Raw genomic sequence first — 19,022 nt, forward strand, 5'->3', positions numbered from 1 at the left:
AACTAGATACATTTCTGAAGATCATGGATGGTCATCCTCTATATGGGTTCCTACAAAGGTTAGGAAAGTGGTCTTTCTGTTAAACGGTGTAAAACTTGAGGTCCCTGACTTTCGTGAGTGTGCGCAGCGTGTTTTGGGGGCACATGCTCAAGATGGTGACGGGAAGGCAGCGCTGGGCCGCGCGGTGGCTGAGGTCAAGTTCTTGTGACCCGGTGGGTGGGGTGGAAGCAGTCCTGGTTCGGGCCGACCTGTGCTTCTGCTGGTTCCTGATGGGGCCCGGTTCGGAGTCGTCGGAGCTCTCTGCCAGTATGGCACTCGGACGGCATGATCAAGAAGCTCTGTCGGCCGGTGGGTGCCAAGGTGAGAACGGTGCCAGATGAGCCAGATTCAGCCCCTCTAACCCGTTTGGGTACCAGCAGATAATGCCCGACGGCAGAGCCCCTTGTCTGTGCCACGCTAATCGGCGCCTTCCGCCTGCTCCCACTGTGCAGTCCAGCTCCTGTTCCCCGTGCTGTCCTTCACTTTGAAGTGTTAATTGCTTGGTGTGCCACTCTAATCCCAGTCCTTTCTCCTAACGAGGAGAGCAGGAAGCCTGTATGCGATGCTCTTGCTCGGCTAGCTGGCCTGGTGAGAGCAGTGCACTGTGGGACTGCGAGTGTTTCCCCAAGGCTGCTCGTGATTGGTTGTCCCACGTCTGCCAGCCAGCCCCCCCCCCCCCCCCCCCCCACTATCAAGAAAAGAGGTTCCGTTTTTCAGGCGCAGGACTTAGTTTTTAATTTGAAGTTTTAATTAGCTGATCCTTGTCTCAATGGTAGCCAGACTAGGGGCACTGGGCACAGCTGTCTTTAAATCCCTGGCTTCTCAGGAGCAAAGAAAGTCTTCCACTCGGTCAATCAGGTGATGCGTTTAGGTAACGAAGGACTTCGGGTGGGAAGACTTGGAAACGTTCTGGGCTAGGAGAAGACCGGGCATCGGCGCTGGTGCTGAGACCCTGGCAGACGGGTCTCGGGTCGAGATTCCGTCCAGTAGGCAGTTCTGGGGCAGGGCGGGCGTGTAGCAGGTCAGAGGTCAGCGGCTGGCGCCGGGGTTCTCCGGGTGCACAAGCCCTGAGCCGTGTGCAGCCGGGTGTCGCCCGACAGGAGCGAGTCACAGGAGCGTGCCAGTCAGGCCCTGTTTGGGATTGGGGGCCTGTGCGTCTCGTGCCCAGGCTGTGTTCAGTGTGTCTGATGCTGCTGGATCTTCAAGTACTGATTCCCCCACAAGGGAAAGCGAAAATAGACACAAATTAATCTCGTCCTGAGAAGTTAAAGCAGTCTGGGGCAGTGCCAATTTCCCTAGGAAATTTTTAGGGCCTGCGAAGGAGGGGAACAGTAGTGACCAACGAAAAACAAGCTGAAACAACACGCTGGCGATCAGCTCGAGGTGCTCCGGATCAATAATCAGACGCAGCTCTAGACACTAGCAGTGTGGAAGTGATGGTGGCTCGACTCGCTCCCTCAATCAGGGGGTTTAGCATTAGAACAGTTTACAGGGCGTCACGTCAGTTGGCGTTCACCCCTCTTCACCCCTCGGAGTGAAAGTGCCCAGGGCCTACGAACCCCAAATCCGGCCCTGGTTTGGGGGTGGGGGCTGGTGTTGTGTGTGTTTTTTTTAAATTGTCCTGTAGCTCAGTTCAGTGTATTTGTCATATGCACAAGTGCAATGAAATGCACATTTGCGTGTATGCTCCAATACAAACACCCTGCCGGCCCTATTCCGGACTCTTTGCCGAGCGAACGCCAGGGCTTGGAATGTGGGTGAAGGAAGGAGTCGGGAAGCTGCTCTCACTGGTGGGGTGGTTTCTGAGTGGGGAGGAAGGCAGGTGGGCATGGCAGGGGTGGTGGGGGCGTTCTGCAGAGGCCCTGCCTGCTGTGAGGTACCTCTGCTCTTGCAGGATTCTCTGCTGTGTGTCAGGTACTTCTCATGGGTGCTAAAAATACAGCCGACTTGTTATTTTAAGGAAGCCCGGCTCATAGAAAAAAACCCCCGAGGCAGGAAGAGGCTGTGGTGTTTGCCTGTGTAGGGGGGGTTCTCTTAATTGCACCCAACCACCATTTACAGATGTGAGAAGGTGTCTAATTCTGCCAGACCTGCAGCCAGAGTCCTGCTGATGAGCTCGGTGAGCTTGCTTCCCTCGTAACAATAGCTTTGGCTTAATGGGATCTGAAGCTCATGAATCGCATAAACCCCCCCGAATTGGGCATCTTCACCTCCCCCACCCATCGGAAGAAGAGAGCGTCTCTAATAATAATAATAATAATTCCTTACACTTATATAGCGCTTTTCTGGACACTCCATTCAAAGGGCTGTACAGGTAATGGGGATCCCCTCCAGCACCACTAGTGTGCAGCCCCACCTGGATGATGCGCCAGTCCGCTCCCCACACAACAGCTCTCAGTGGGGAGGAGAGCAGAGTGATGAAGCCAGTTCAGAGAGGGGGGTTATTAGGAGGCCATGATGGGTAAAGGCCAGGGGGAAATTTGGCCAGGATGCTGGGGTAACACCCCGACTCTTTTTGAGAAAAACCTTGGTTTTACGTCTCATCCGAAGGACTGCATCTGTTTACAGTATAGTGTCCCCGTCACTATACTGGGGCATTAGGACCTGCATGGACTGCAGGGTGAGCGCCCCCTGCTGGCCCCACTAACACCTCTTCCAGCAGCAACCTTAGTTTTTCCCAGGAGTCTCCCATCCAGGTACTGACCAGGCTCACACCTGCTGAGCTCCAGTGGGGCTGCCAGCTGGGAGCTGCAGGGTGATATGGCTGCTGGCTTATGGATTTACAGAATTAGTTTTAGGGTCACAGTTTGGGCGAAGGCTATGCCCGGACACTAAAAAACCCCACAATGCTGTTCACTCAGAAGGAGTTCCCAAATTGGAAACGCCCAGGAAGGGCATTGAAATTTGAGCAGGAGCCCCTCTCATACACAAAGAGTGGCGGGAGTATGCAACAGGCTGTTCATATGGTGGGGGCTGTGGTTTTCCTTTGCGAAACGGCTGATATATTTGCATCAATAGGCTGTGAAGTGTCAAGCGAGTTCGAGGGCGAGTGTCTCTGTTGAAGCTCTTGCCCACATGCTGGGAGTGGGGTCCTGTACCTCACTGAGGGACGTCTCTACCAGGGAGAGGTGTAGCTGAGATCCTGTGTCAGCAGCTCACTAAGTTGGGCTAGGAAATGCCTCTCCAAACGAGGGGGGCAGTTTTGGTAGGGAAGTGGTGAAGGGGGTTTAGCTAGAACACTGGGGTTCACATCTCGGACAGTCATGGGATCTTGATCACAAGCATTCTAGTCCTTAATTTAATATGTCTTCCCCTCAGCTCATTTGGGCATCTGGAAGAAATGAAGCTTTAGATATTGCTGAACTGTGGATGTACAGTAAAACTAGTGCATTCTCAAAACCAAGTTGGCACTGGTCTGTTTTTATTTTTTGATCAGCTTTAGAGGAAATTGATTTTTTTCATTTCTTAACTTATTACTCGGTTTATCATGCTCACCACTTCTGCCCCCACATCACCATTACAGCTTCACAGTGCTGGGGCCCTGGGTGGAGTTCTTCGGGTGCTGTCTGTGTGGAGTTTGCATGCCCTCCCTGTTTTTGTGTGAATTTTCTCCAGGTCCTCTGGTTTCCCCTTCCACAGTCCAAGCACATGCTGGCAGGTTAATTGGCTTCTGGGAAAAACTGGCTCTGATGTGAGTGTGTGTGTGTCTGAGTACCCTGTGATGGACTGGTGTCCCATCCAGGGTGTACCCTGCCTTGAACCTGTTGCTTGCTGGGATAGACTCCCTGTCTAGATTGCTACGTCTCCTGCACCTTGTCATGGTGCAGGCTGGAACCAGACGATCAGATGAACTGAGGGAGGGGCACCATGTCCAGATCCAGCCGGAATGGAGTTTGGCGTGTTGGCATCGAAGCTGTGCGAAAGGATATTGAATACTGAGGAGCAGCAGCTGGACCAAAAAAAAAACTACTCTTATCTATACAGCTCGTGCTGGCTGATTTCCGAATGTGTGGTGCTGGAAAGTAGCAGAATCTGCTGAATCCTGAAACGCTACCAGCTGAATTCACCACTTTATCCAGTTCAGGGTCGCGGGGAAGCCGGACCCTATCCCAGCATGCAAGTGCAAGGCGGGGTATGCCCTGGATGGGACGCCAGTCCATCGCGGGGCTCACGCAGACACAAACGCAGGCACGCGGGCACTCCCGGAAACGGATTACCTGGAGGGCACCCACACAGAACAGGGCGCACGCAGAGACGCTGTCTCCCGCAATCAGGTTGGCATGCCTGCTCTGTGTGCGCCCCCCTCTGCGCCGTGCCGTTCCTTAAAGGTGCTGCTCGCCGGTTAAGACCCGCCTGTAGGGTGTGTGTGTGTGTGGGGGGTGCTATCGAGTGGTTCGGCCCAAGCGGGCCTCATGTCGCTGGGCTAAGTCTGGCCGAGGCTGGGCGTGCGAGCAGGTGGTGCCCTCAGTTAGAGAGAAGAGCACGTCTCTCCAGGATGGTGCTGCATCTGCTGGGAAGAGGCGTTCTTGGCCTGTGGGAGGCGCCACTGTGCCTGGGGCATCCTGGTTACGGCCCAGGATCCTTTGGGGTTGCTCGGGGCCCTGGGGGCATTATTTGAGCCCCTCGCTGGTTTGATGTCTTAATCCTCTCTCCGCCCTGGAGGTCTGCTGCAGGCTTTGAATGCCACTTGGTTAGGAGCTGCAATGATCTGATTAAGATGGCGGTTGGCTCGTCTGAGACTTTTAACAAACCGGATTAAGGGCTCCTGCCCAGGCGTGAAGCTGCTGTCTTGAGGAGGCCAACAGCAGCTGCCTGACTGTCCTGTTGGAGCCCGGCCTTCACTCAGAACTCTCTATAGGCCTGGGAGTGTTTAATCAAGGAAGCTTAAAAATCTCCCCATGTTTTGCGTTAGATAAAGAACCTGCACAATGATTTTGCCCCCGTTATAGTAAAACCTAGTACCAGTTATTTCTGTGTATAGGATGAGTAAATAATGCCATCATGGGTCCTTATTACACAGAGGTGGAGAGGTGCAGTAGGGGTTTGATGCTGTCCTGGTGCAGCATGGGAAGTTTAGCAGAGGGGGCAGCCAGCTCTGGTCATGCAGCGTGGCCTGCTGGGAGATGGGGGGGCCTAGAGGAACTTCCTGCTGCAGTTTTGCTGTGCTCTTCTCACAAACACGAGGAGCACCAGTCAAGCAGGTTGGACTGCAGCTCTGTTGCACTGTGAAATGCAGAAAGGTTACAAACGAGAGGATTTGGGTGGGAACTGACCCATCTCACCCCCCCTTTGGTAATTAGTAGTTAATAGATGTCATCCAGCTGCTTCTTGAAAGAAGCCAGGGTGTCTGCTTCAACAGTATGGCTGGGCAGCTTGTTCCACACTCCCACCACCCTCTGTGTAAAGACGTGGAAATTCCTGTGTAACTTCCTCTGGAAATGCACTTCCATAACGTTTCCACTTGCATTCTTCACCTTATTTCAGAAGCCCACTGGGCAGGCTTTGTAAAGACCTGCCCTTAAGCCTACTTGTTCAACATCAACACTTGCTAGTTGACGCCGAGTTCGCTCTGCTCTTTCAGCCTGTGATGTCAACTGGATGTGCAGCCCACTGAAGTCATGGGTTGCTCTGACGGGTTCATAAGGTTTTTTTGGGCTGGAGGCTTGATTTCGTTACCCTGAAGCCCCAGAGGCAGTGGGGAGCCCTATACAACGTAGGTGGCTGTGTTTCTACAAAAGGAGCTCGTAGGAACTTCAGATTTCATACTGTGAAGGTCCGACTCTCAGTGTGCACCTGGGCTCTGCCGAGCCTGGTTTCCTGGGCTCGGGCAGGTAGTGGATTTGGGTTTGTGCCCGCTTCTGACCCGGTATCAGACATGCCAGGTTTGAACCCAGATCCGTCTCCTGACAGGCCCGCCCTGGTTCGGAATTGTCACAAGACCCGATAAGGTGACTAAACCACAGAGCTGCTGGGCTCCTCCAGTTCATCAGTTCTTCTTCTTTCAGGAGGTTCCAGCCTGAGAACAGCAGCTCCTCTTGAGCTGGGGGTCCCGTCTGTGGAACTGAACTCCCTTGGTCTTGGGAAGTTATTGGAGGTCAAGTCTGACTGGAGGCAGCAAAGGGGCTAGTGCATTTGTGTCTTATTGTAATTCTTTGACAGATGAGTTTCTGCTCCCTCCACTGGCCTGATCCTGTTGCCTGGAACCACCTGCAGTCGGATCAGGACAATCACGGTCCTCACGACCTCAGTTCTTGGTTTACTTTATTAACTTGAACCCTACGTTTAAGAATTAGACTGATATTTTCAGCACTGCACCTTAATATACATTTCCACTGAGAATAAATAGTAGCTTCAGGAGCAGAACACTGGATGAGTTCAATGAAGCAGCTGAGAGTCTGTCTCAATGAGGGCTGTGGCAGTGAAAGCCTGCAGACATTAGGAGTCACTGGGACAAGGCCTGTGTTACAGCAGTGGTCTTCAGGGCTGGAGCTGGGTGTCCCCTGTGTCTTTATGACAAGTGAAATCTTTCAGTTTTCCATCAGAGACCTTAGTTTTTTTTTCAGCTCTTAATTGGTATGCACACTGTGCTAGTAAGTGAGTTTCAGGATAGGCCTCACCCAGGTATATGACTGGAAAAGTTACCAACTGGACTGAAACAGAAGGGAAGACATGTTGTGGGCAGGTCCTGGCACTGTGTGTGTGTCCTGCCTGCCTGTCTCTTCATTGTCAATTAATGACCTGTTAAATGTTTAGTCAAATACAAGGGAATAATTATTCAAATGATTCAAATTCTGGACAGGATACTGCAAAGTGCAAAGATATCAGAAATAATGCACTTTAGGTGGTTTAAGTGTGGACAGAAGTCTACACCAGCAAGCAAATCAATTATAGATGACAATTAGCACTGGTTGGGATAAAAACTGACAGACTGCAGCACTCCAGGACCTGGACTGAAAACTATTGCCTTCGAGGGCATGTTCAGGTATTTTTTCCCGTTCAGAATTCGGAAGTTGCGGGTCTTGTTCACTCCGTGCTAAGGAAGAAGAATTAACCCAGCGTGTTGGAGAAGGTTTGAACTTCTCCCTTGGTTTGCACAAGCGAATCCTGCCGTCTGGCTGCTGGCTGAGACTGCGACTAATAAAAACAAACTGAAGCGTGGAGTCTTCTCGTTCCAGACTGCTTTTATCTTCCTACCACGGTGCACAAGCCTTGATATTTACATATTAACCACTATTTTTAGATCTGTTTGACTTCTTGCAGTTGAGTTTATTACATTTTGCTGCTGCCTGTTTAGGCTTATAATGTCCCTTCTGAGGATTGAAGGTATGTGTGATCGGTCATCTATCATGTCGGCTACAGAGAGCCTTCAAGACTAAAACTTTCCTGCACAGTAAAAAAACATGTAATGACGACAATTCCTGAATGTGCATTGTCACCAGGTAAAGGGAACAAGCTCTGCCATCAGATATTTAGCCAACTGCAAATTCAAATGTCTGGGATGGATCAGTCTGCTATGGAATGGGAGTCCTGTGTAATCACTGGCTGTACCAGTTGTTGCCTCCCTCTCCGAGTTCACCAGACATGCATGGCCTTATATTGTTGGTTGCCTTTCAGCCTGTCTGTTTGGTCGGTAGTAGTTAATTGATCCCTCAATTGGCTGTTTTTAGAAAGAATCCAGGCTACCTCCCTCCCCCAAAACATGGCGGAGTGGCTTGTTCCACACTCCCACCACCCTTTGTGTAAAGTGGTGCCCGGTTTCCCAGTTGGAGGATCCAGGTGGAAGGTGCAAGAGCCCATCCCTGTTGCTGACCGCTGAGGGTTTACGCTCTGGGGTCGTTGTAAGCAGGAGGGGTTCCCGTGGGTGGAAGAGAGTCTGAGGAGGCGCGGTCGTTTTCAAACTTGTATTTTCAGCTCTTTCGGCCCAGCGTCAATGTCACCGGTGGATTCACGTTATCAAGGCCTCACAAGTGTGCCCCGGTTAAGGGTGCTACGCAAAGCTTGAACACATTCTCTTAAGTAGGGCATTGATCTGGATATTGACATTTTATACTTCCAGTGTTAAGTGTGTGCCGCAGTGGTCAGCATCGCTGCCTCTCGGCACTGGGGCCCTGGGTTCAATTCCGGACCTGGAGTGGAGTTTGTACGTGCCCCCTGTGTTTGCATGGGTCTCCTCCCACAGTCCAGAGACGTATTGGAAGATTAATTGGCCCCGGTGCGTGTGTGTGCGCCCTGCGATGGGCTGGTGTCCGATCCAGGGGGTGTGTGTGTCCTGCGATGGGCTGGTGTCCGATCCAGGGGGTGTGTGTGTGCGCGCACGCCCTGCGATGGGCTGGTGTGTGCGCCCTGCGATGGGCTGGTGTCCGATCCAGGGGGTGTGTGTGTCCTGCGATGGGCTGGTGTCCGATCCAGGGGGTGTGTGTGTCCTGCGATGGGCTGGTGTCTGATCCAGGGGGTGTGTGTGTGCGCGCACGCCCTGCGATGGGCTGGTGTCCGATCCAGGGGGTGTGTGTGCCCTGCGATGGGCTGGTGTGTGTGCCCTGCGATGGGCTGGTGTGTGTGCCCTGCGATGGGCTGGTGTGTGTGCCCTGCGGTGGGCTGGTGTGTGCGCCCTGCGGTGGGCTGGTGTCCGATCCAGGGGGTGTGTGTGTGTGTGCCCTGCGATGGGCTGGTGTCCGATCCAGGGGGTGTGTGTGTCCTGCGATGGGCTGGTGTGTGCGCCCTGCGGTGGGCTGGTGTCCGATCCAGGGGGTGTGTGTGCCCTGCGATGGGCTGGTGTCCGATCCAGGGGGTGTGTGTGTGTGTGCCCTGCGATGGGCTGGTGTCTGATCCAGGGGGCGTGTGTGTGCGCCCTGCGGTCCATCCCCCTCCTGATGTAGCGGAGAGTGGCAGCGAGCTTAAAATGCTTTGGGTCCAGTGGATTTTATTCTTCTCTTTAAAACCGGCGACAATCTGCGACACATTATCTTACAGCGGGTAGTATTGTAACATGCTGGCTTCTCTGGGAAGCTTAATTACAATATAAGAGGCGTTACAAACGAAGGAAGGCCTTTTGGTTTATCTAGCTGGTGTGTAATCCAATTTAGCTTCCGGTACTTAATTGATCACGTCAACAACATGGCTAGGTAGCTTGTTCCACACACTCCCCCCACCCTTTGTGTAAAAAATGGTGTTACGGTGCTTCTGCGTAGTTTCGCCATTTTAACGAGAGTGGCTTCTTGAGCTGTCCCGTTTTCCCAGTTCCTGGTAATCTGATCCCACGGCCGCACGTGTGAAGATGAGGTTATTATTTAGTAGCTCAATTGGCTCCCATGGCAACAGTTTTATTTTTTGCCAATAACTGGGAGGCGTCGCTAATTTTACCAAATCCTCTACTGCTTTGATATGATCAACTAAACATTTAGACACTTAGATCCTTGAGTTTTTTTTGTTGTCTGTAACCCGTTTTTTCACTGCGTTTCAAGGTTTGGCTGTAAAGTCTGCTTCATTAACTTGCTGGTGTCCTTTTTTTAAAAAGGATCACGCAGTTCAGGGTTGTTTTTGCAAGAGATACCGGCTCTTTTAAATGATGCTCGTTTCCAGTAGAGGCTGAATACAGTGTAAAAGATTGTTTCCAGTGCAGTTTCAGAGTGCCGTTTCAAGGAGCTGACCCTGTTACCAAGGTAGATGTTCAAATGGAGACGACCGGAACATGCCGGGCTCTCTGGCACACACCGCGAATGTAACATGAGCGCCATAGAACGTAAATAGAAAACGTGAAGTATTATTGTAGATGGTGGTTCCACAACCTTCCCTGAAATGTTTCTTTGAATCTAGATGACCTTTTAAAGGCAGCCTAAAAATGTAAACAAAAGTTCAAGGCGCTTGTCTGAATGTTTAATTTGATCTAAAAAAAACCCCCGATTATTTAATGATGTCTCTTCCTGGCACGAAAAACCCTCCCTTGGGCTCTGGAGATGGTCCGACCAGAAAAAGACGAGGTGCTGATTTCTACCATCGTGGTCTTTAAAAAGCCCCTTCATAACCCTCTACTGCTTCCATCGCCCCCTGCTGGCCTGAGCACTTCCCTGTGGATCTGCGTCTCTCGCCGCTGGGTGATTTGTCGTGCTGCGCGCGGCGCACGTCGGTGTTACAGAGCAGGTAAACTTCTGGGACAGTGGTTGAGCCGAGAATAGTTTGTGAAAGGGGGGAACCCTTCCCACCTCTCTCCCAAAGCGTCCCTCACGAAAAGGAGTGAAACTAACGGGGAGAGAGAGGCAGCAGGGCCACGGAGAGCCAGCTCAGGAGAAGACCCATGGATGAGAGGGGCAGGAGCCAGTGGGAGTTTTCCTTTCCGATCTGCGCGGCCCCAGACCCTCGGGGGGTGTGTGTTTGGGGGGCGGGCGGGGTCCGTTGCAGCCTGCTCTAGTCCAGACCCCTTCCGTGTGAAAATGTGGGGGCGTTCTGCTTCGTTAACTGCTCCAGCGTTGACTTGGACGTGGCCAGCAGCGATCGCTGATGAGTCCTTGGATTATGTGGGGCTTTGCCTGTGTTTGAGGTGTAGATGGGGGGACGGGGGACAGTCATCAGTGCCAGAGCCGATCGGGCTGGTTTGACAGGGAGCTTCGGGGAGGTCCGGCTGTTGAGGGCCGGAGCGGAATCGGGTCAGGACAGCGGGACCCCCACTCTCCGGGACGGTGCCCAGAGATGACTTGAGCAGGGTCCCGGTTTTAACATCTCATCCGCCGAACGGCGCCTCCTACTGCACGGCGCCGCTCATTGCAGCAGCAGTCTGGTTTCCCATGAAGGCCTCCCGTCTTGCTACAGACCAGACGGGGGTCCCAGGGGCCTGCTGCTGGTGTGACACCCTTAACCTCCAGCTGCCCTTCAGGGCAGGACTAAGGAGAACCTGCAGCTGACCGGGGGGGTGGAGAACTGTGTTCCTGATCAAGATCTCCTCTCTGAACCTTAAACCATCCTTCTGTTTCTAGCTGGGACATACCCTTTGGTATGATCTGTGATCTGGTTCTTTCCTATGCTGCGTCTGGGCGGCACTGGGGGGGGGAGTCATTTAAGCCAAAGTGGAGTAGCAGTTGTATTGTTCGACCAGTAGGGGGTGCTACTGTTTTGAGGCCCATGGAGCGCCGGTTTGGACTAAGTTGGTGGGGGGGAGTTGAACCACACTGCCCGCAGGGGGTCTAATCTTCAATGGGCAGTGTTGCCCACCTCCACTACCTGAAACAGAGTAAGGTCTTAAACCAGGCCTCCCTCTGCTTCACTGGCTTAATGAAACTCTTACGGGTCTGTCCTGAATCAAATCGAGATTCTTTCAGTGCTCCTTGTGTAAATATAATAAGTGACAACAACACCTATGACATTCATGGTGTAAAGTGAGATTTATTTCTTTTCTCTCTGCGTTTGCCATGTGGAGAATATAGTTGTTCCTGGGCGTTATCCCCCCCTCCCCCCCACCATCTCTCCAGATGGCTAAACTTTCATTTATTTTTTTTCTAAACAAAGTCCGCCCCACCCTCTCGTCTGAGCTGTGTCATTTTGACAAGGTGCCAGGAGCAGATTTCTTTTTCTCGTAAAAAGGAGCTTTTTTTTTTTCTTTCTTCGATTCGGGGAGGATTGTCGCTCCCTCCCTCCCTCTCTCTCGCTCCCTCCCTCTCTCCCTGTGATGTTCTGACCACTAACGGCTCCACATTAAGAGATAATTCCATATGTGTCCTGAGGTTACAAACCGGCTCAGACTGGCTGCTTGTCTGACTGCGCTGGGCATTCTGGGTAAAGACTCTGGGGCCGTCTTCCTCTTCTTAAAGGGGCAGCGGCCCCTGTCTGCCGGGCGCAGAACCCCACGGGCACGTCTCTCGGCTTTGAGAAACGGCGGGGAGAGCAGACAGATGCTTTCCTTCAGTCGCTGAAGCCTCATTTTGTAAAAAAAACAAATAAAACAAATCCTGAAATTGCTCCTGAGCCAGATGAGACATGCAGGCTGGGGAAGAGATGAAATGGCGCAGATCCGGCTGTGCTCCTGCAAACCCACGTGCAGCCCGGCGAGGTCTTGCATCAAATTAAACGCCTGCGGCGGCACTCAGTAAGTGCCCACCTGGCACCGGTTTTATTCTCTTGCACTCTTCCAATCCCACCAGAGAGATCTGCTCCCCACTCCTGCCACCCATGGTGTAAAGACGTGCAGCTGGTTTATCATCCGTATGGACAGCACCATGCCCTGTTGTATAAAGACCTTCGGTTTGACTTCTCCCTCAAGCATTCCTTAAGTTGGGATGTATTTGTGCAGAGCAGGTGAGCACCTGGGGGTCCCTCTCTGTACTCGGGACAAAGAGCCTCTTTCACGACGGAGGATGTGATGCTTCAGGTGTCTGGTGCAGGCCCTGCTCCCTTGAGCTCTCTTCATTTGAGCTCAGCCGGATCATTCCAAAGCTGTGTTTTACGGGCTTCCAAGGCTGTAGTTTTCCAAGATCCAGCTTTATTTCTCCTGACCTCCCTGGGTCCGAACTGAGCTGTTCATTTTACTCTATATATAGACACGAGGACTTGTTTTTTCTGTTGCTGCTCGCACTTGGCTTGTCGGGGTCATTTTTTTTATAACAAAAATGTATTTTGTGCCAAAGGGAAACACTTTTAAGAAGCCATTCGTTCTGAGTGCCGTTCCTCCTTTAAACTCTGATGTATGAGCCCTTCAGAGCACTGCATTGAGGGCATAATATATGTGTGTGTTTTTTTGTATTATTTGTCGCATTGATTTGTATACATCTTGTAAAGTCTTCTGGATGTTTTATGCGTTCTGCATTTGTTGTCTGTGAGGGAAATGTTTACTTGGTGTGTGTGGACAATAAAGTAGATTCTGTTTCTGATTAAGACCCTTAAATGTTGCGTTTCTGAGACGGCTGTGTGTCTCTTACTGCTTATCCCTGCTCCCTTGTAGTGGATGGGTGGAAGTGTGTTAAAACCGATTTCTCTCTCTCTCTCTCAGCTGTGTTCTCAGGGCACGAGTAGACTCTTATTTCACTGTTGTTGCTCTACAACTTGAACCTCCTCCTCCCCCCCCACGACAGGAGAAATGGAATTGATTAGCAGAGTTTAAAAATAGAGGGGGCCGGTTGCCATGCCGACGCTCTCAATGAGCCGTTGTCCCTTGTAGTGAAGGCCCAGGCCTGGGGACTCGGGGCGAGAGCTGTCTGTGTGCGGTGGGGGAACGGCGCAGCCTGGGTCCGAGTCTCGGATCTCCCCTGGGCTTCTGGGTGTACAGGACTTCCCTCAAATCCAGGAAGGCCAACACTAACCATCAGTTTAATGGGGGGGAGAGAGGCTTTGTAGCCATTTATTTCTCTGTGTTGCTTTTGCGCATTAGAGACCTTTTCCGAAGAGGCCCAGTCATTCCTAGAATCCAAATTCCACTTTTGGAATGAAATGTGGGAACAGTTCTAAACAAGAGACGGGTATTGGGCACGTCTGGACCATATGTTGGTTAGTAGCTTGTTGATCTGATGATCCTGTCCAGCTGTTTCTTAGAATATACCAGGGTATCGGTATCCCACCATGACTGGTAGCTTTGTTCCTCAGTCCCACCACCCACTGTGCAAAGGAGTGCCTCCTGGTTTTTTGGGGGGTTTCAATTCTGTTTTAAATATCAGGTATTAAATAACCTTTAACTTCCTAGGAATCGATATAGTGTTGCACGTGCTGTAAGTGTCTCAGGCTCTAGAAACGGGGGATTGAAGACTGAGGTGTGGCGATCTGTCGATTCTAGAGCAAACCCAGTCTCCAGAGCCGGAGGTGACCCGAGAGACCGGGGGGGCCACATACATTTCGCTCAGCTCCTTGGTCAGTCATTAAGAATCTTTAACGGCGAGAACTCCGGAGTGAAAGATAGGTAGTCCAGTCTCGGAAACGGCCTTCTCCCAAGCTGGAGAAGAGGGGCAAGACGAAGAGAGAGTCGCGCCAGGAGCGAGGGACGTGAGAGATCCGGTTCTGGTGAGGTTCTGCACCCTCGTCGGACCGAGCGATTGAAAGGAGCTCCGTCCAGATTTAGCCGAAGAGAGATTCTAGTTCAGGGTTGGATTGCGTTTCGTTCAGGACTCTCGTGGGCCCGTTAGGAATTCTGTAGGATTTGTTGGCAGTCTGGTCGGAGAGGCACAGGTCTCGGAGAAGACTTGTTTTTAAATAAGGTGACGCCTGTGTTGTGTTGTGTTTAGTTTGTGTTGCAGTTAATCGGTGTTTGCCTCTCATTGATCACTCTTCTAACAGTGAAGAAAGTGCCTCTAACTACACCAACCTCTTGGGTATATTCTTTACATGTTTTACAGTTGGGATTATTTGAATCGATTTCTATTTTCTTAACCCCCTCTGATTTGTAACAGACGGTGTCCGAGCAGGATTCTCTGGGTTAAATGTCTTTTTTGCAGGCCGAGTCATTTAACTCCCCCCCCCCCCGAAATGCTTCATAAATGCTGTTTTATAACAAAGGCTGGTCCTGTTTTTGTGATTAATTGGCTTTCACGTCTCCATGGCGATGGCACAGTGAGCGCTGCAGTCCTGACAGATCCAGGGCCCTGGGCTCCATTCGGGCTCCAGGCCTCTGTGTGTGTGGAGTTTGCATGTTCCCCCTGGTTTTGGGGGTGTTTTTTGCTCCTGTAGGCTCCCTGTGCCAACTGCCCTGTGGTGCACGGGCGTCTTGTCCGGGCTTGCGCGTTCCTGATGACAGATAGATGGTTTTGCATGTCGGAAATTTTCATCGGCCATTCCCGCCGGATAGTTCCCATTTCAACGGTCTTCCAAGCCTAAATGCCTGCTGCTTGCAGAAGCCTGCCACCCCAACCCAGAAGTCTATTGGACAGTTACAGAGCGACAGGCTGGGGGGGAGAGAGTTAAGTGCTCTGATTTCTTGGTGTATTGACACAATATTTCAATTGCACAATCAAGGTAGCCCTGATCCCAAACACCTTTTGCATGTGATCAGGCCATGCTGCTGAAGCTCGGAACCTGAATTCCTTCAAGAGACGGCTGAACGGAGTCCCTGGCTCACTTCCTAGCTCGCGAACGAGCTGGATGGGGGGCCACGTTGGTCTGTGCTTGTTGAAAGTCGCTCTTCAGTAGTTGTAACAGGGGGTCATCTCTATGTACATATTAGGTTTGCGCATTTCTGGGGAGACCCCGAGTCTTTCGGGGGCGTAGAGAGGAGAGCCCCAGACCTTTCCCCAGCTATTCCTCTGCGATCCCAGAGTCCTGTTAATCCCACTGATGGGCCAGCATGGCCCTCCCGCCTCTAATTGGCCTCGTTAACAGTGCCCAGGAGCCTTTGTCCTTGTAGTGTGTCAGAGCTTGAGTTGGGCTGGGGGCCCGGAGTCTGGCTTGAGTAATTAACGGCCCCATTAGCTACTTTGCGTCTCCTTTCATTTAGATGTGTTTTCTTGCACGGTGATCAATGAAATGCCGGGATGTGAAGGAGATGGTGTAGTAACACCCCCCTCCAATACAGCTGCCTCGTTTTCTGGGCTCTTTATCCCAGCATGCCTCCCAGGTGCTGGTGTCCCCACTCCAGGCCGATCCGAGAGGTCCCCAGCCGGATATTTCAGCGGAGGCGTCTTATGGTTCTTCTTGCACCACAGCCCTGTGGCGGACGGGCGTCTTGTCCGGGCTTGAGTTTTTCTGATGACGGATAGATGGTGTTGCAAGTCGGGATTTCCATCAGTCATTCCCGATGGACAGTTCCCACTTTAACGGTCCTCCAGGTTCTCTGCCTTTGCGCCTTTTTTCCCCCTTTGGATCCTGCTCCTGCACGCAGCCATGCCATTACGATTTTCTCCTGCCTGACCGTTAACAGGTAACACTTTTTTTTTTCTCCCTTTTGTCCATGTCTAAGGCATCGTGTCAGCCTGTCTGCAGTCTTTGGCAAGGAGATCAGCTACCTGACATTCAGACCGCATGTGCTAGGTGTCCAGATTTGCAAAAGGGTGATTGTCTGTGTAGGTCTGCCTGTCAAATCCACAGCTCTCTGCTTTTAACCCCTTCGTGAGATCTCCAGCACCCACAAGGAGGAAGAGTTCTCTGGTCTAAACCCTGACTCAAGCTTTGAAACTACAGGATTAAGACTCTGCTGTGTTCATGCTCTTCACCTGATGGTGTTGAAGAGCACAGGGCTGGGAGCTCCTGTTCCATGCAGTGAGAATCTTGCTGTGTGAAGGATTTTGTCCCCAACACGTTTACATCCTCCCCTGGTGTCAAGATGTGTCTTGGATGATTTTGGCCTCATGCACATGGCCACCCAGTCCTGGGTGCTGTGGTGTTGGAGCCAGCTCGCTTTCGTGCTTGGCCTTTTGCCGTCATTGCCTTCTCTCGGTCGGGGTTGCTTGGCCTCTCCCCGTCAATCGGTTGACCTCACCGGTTCTTAACCGGGCCGTGCGATGAGGTTTCTTCTCCTTATCCAGGTGCATGCCTCTGGAGCAAGGTGGGAGAGGGGGCTTAATTAGCCAGGTCGGCTACTGCTTGCTTGGCACCTGCAGGATTCTGCTGGCATCTGTGAGCCGGGTGCTGCGCTGCTGGCCGGTGCCAGCCCTCCTGTCTAGCGCGGAGGAGCTCAGCCTGGTGCCTGAGCAAGTGGGTGTTGGGAGTCTTGAGTTGCAGCCATGAAGACTAGTGGAGCAGAGCTCGTCAGTTCTGTATGTGGTCAGGGTATACAACGCCAACAGCCGGTGGTTTCCGAAGGGGGGGGCTCTGCAGGTCTTACCTGTGCCTAACGGGTAATGTCGGCTGGCTCCAGTGGGTATGGGGTGGGGGGGGGGAACCTCATCGCTTCACCAAAAAGGGTCTTTTTAGTGAGGGAGCTGAACCGAGATACCTGTTGCTGTGCACTTCCTGCCTTCCCAGAATTCCCCGGGTCCGAGAGCGTTGGTCTTGGGGGGTCCGACCGACTTGTCGGACTTGGGGTTTCTCCAGATCCGCGCGTGCCGTTCAGGAATAGGAAAGACAAAAACGTGGCCGGGAAGGGGGATGGGAGAGAAGGAATTCTGCGCCCAGCTGTGGTTTTGAGGTTTTTTTGGGGGGGGGAGGGGGTGAGGGGGAGGAGGAGGGGGGGGAGCGTGGTGCGCTGCCCTTTGACCTATTCCAGCAGAACAATTAAAAAAACAACAACAACTTGCCCACATCTTCCGCACCGCAGTGACGCACGTGGTCAGCAGGCACTCGGGGCCTGAGCGGCCTTGTTTATTTTCTTTTGTTCCTCAGGAAGAGGTCAGGGGGTACCTCTGGGGGGGGGGTGGGGGTGGTATCACGCCTACTGTGCCACAAGCTCGCTGTGGGCGGAGGCAGGCGGCTCGGTTTTCAGGCAGAAAACTTGGATACTGTCGGTCTCCTTTACTGTAAAACCCCCCCAAAAAAGAAAAGGATGACCGGTCAGGAATTCAGCTGCTGCCAAAAAAATAGACGTGTGTGTATATAAAGGAGTTCACAAGCAGCGGTGTATTTTTAGAGATGGGGGGGACACTGCTGCCTCTTGATTTCTTTAGTGGACGTCTGGAAGTCAACAAGTGAAACCCCCATAGCGGAGCGAGTGAAGATCGAACCCGGGACCTTGTGTCTGACCTCAAGCGCCCCCAAGGGCCCGGCTCTCTGCGGCGGCGGGGGGGCTGTTGTCTTTACAGGGTGCGGAGCGCAGGAGCTGGGGCGTGAGGCGCACAGTCTGAGAGCGAGCGTGTGTGTGTGTGTGAAGGCCGACTCCCTCAGGGGGAGGGGGAGGAGGGGGCTGGCAGTGTGTGTGTGTGGTGGGGGGGGTGTTGGCATGCTTTAAGGGCGCCGCCTCCTCGAGAACGGCTGACAGGCCCCTCGGTCGTGGTGTCTGTGCGCCCCACACGCGCTCCTCGTTCCTCCTGGGCTTTAGCCACCTCTTCAGTGAGGGGGGGAGCTTTGAGGGAAGTTTTTTTTTTGGGGGGGGGGATCGGAGCCTGACCTCTGCGGGTTCGGGGGGTCCGGCTGTTGGGGGGTAGTTCGCTCTTTTGTGACAAATTGAGGTTCACAAGGCGGGGGGGGGGGGTTGGGGGTTGGGGGTGACTCGCGTGGGGTTTTGGCGGGCGAGCGCCTCCGCGCCGGTTGCTTTTCGTCCCTCGTGCGGGGCTGTGAGCTCGCGGTCCCTCACGCACGCGCGGGGGGTGTTGGAGACCCGGAGCTCCGGAGTCTCAGTCTAAAATGATGGCGTGCGGGATCGGCTCGAGTGAGAGCTCGTCGTTTCTCCTCCTCCTCGCCAGACAGAAACAAAAGCGAAGAGAGAGAGAGAGAGGGGAGGGGTGGAACGGAGTAAGTGGGTAGAAAATCGCGCCCAATCCTCACGTTTGAGTGGGAAACAGTCTTTTTTTTCTCATCTCCCCCTGTGGTATAGCGTGGTGCCGGTGTGTTTCTCTCTCTCTCTCCGGGGGCGGCGAGTCTGGCTCCTGCAGCGGCCAGGGGGACCAGTCAGTATATTATGTAAGGGGGGGTTGGGGAGGCGGCGGGGGGGGCAGCTCTCATTGGCGCGCTCTCCCTCGCGGTGGGTGGCGGCGCTGGGAGGTCTCGTCGGGGTCTGGGGCTGTGGGCGTCTTTCTCCTCCCCAAACCGAAGGAAACGGCAAAAAAAAAAATCATGGCCGCCTCTACAGGATGGCTCGGGCATAAATCACTGTCCCTGGTGTGGTTCTGTTTTGGTGGCGGTGGTACTAGCTGTTTTTTTTATTTGCGTGTCTGTGTGTGGGGCTGCCATGCTTGTCGTATGAGGTATTTGACTTTAATTATACCCACCCCACCTGCTTATGTGTCATCGCAGGGCTGTTTGGCCCGGATTCGTCTGTTCTGTTTTACGAAGGGTGGGGCGCTAGCCACTTGTGGCTCTGAGCTTCATAAAGAAAGCTGCTGAGCTTATTGTTCAGGGAAATTGTTTTTTTTTTTCTGGTCTATTTCGGCCCAATGGGTGACGTTTATAGATTTAAAACCTTACAGAGAGGGCAGGATGCGTGTTCT

The 19,022-nt window shown here is 52.7% G+C and overlaps 1 protein-coding gene across 2 annotated transcripts in view; it reads left to right on the plus strand.

The window, feature by feature from the left end:
* The window catches only part of gatad2b (GATA zinc finger domain containing 2B), a 48,673-nt gene that overhangs the window by 2,955 nt on the left and 26,696 nt on the right, over positions 1–19,022 (plus strand). The window lies entirely within an intron of this gene.

This window comes from Lepisosteus oculatus, chromosome 27 (assembly GCF_040954835.1).
Source record: "Lepisosteus oculatus isolate fLepOcu1 chromosome 27, fLepOcu1.hap2, whole genome shotgun sequence".
Classification (NCBI taxonomy): domain Eukaryota; kingdom Metazoa; phylum Chordata; class Actinopteri; order Semionotiformes; family Lepisosteidae; genus Lepisosteus; species Lepisosteus oculatus.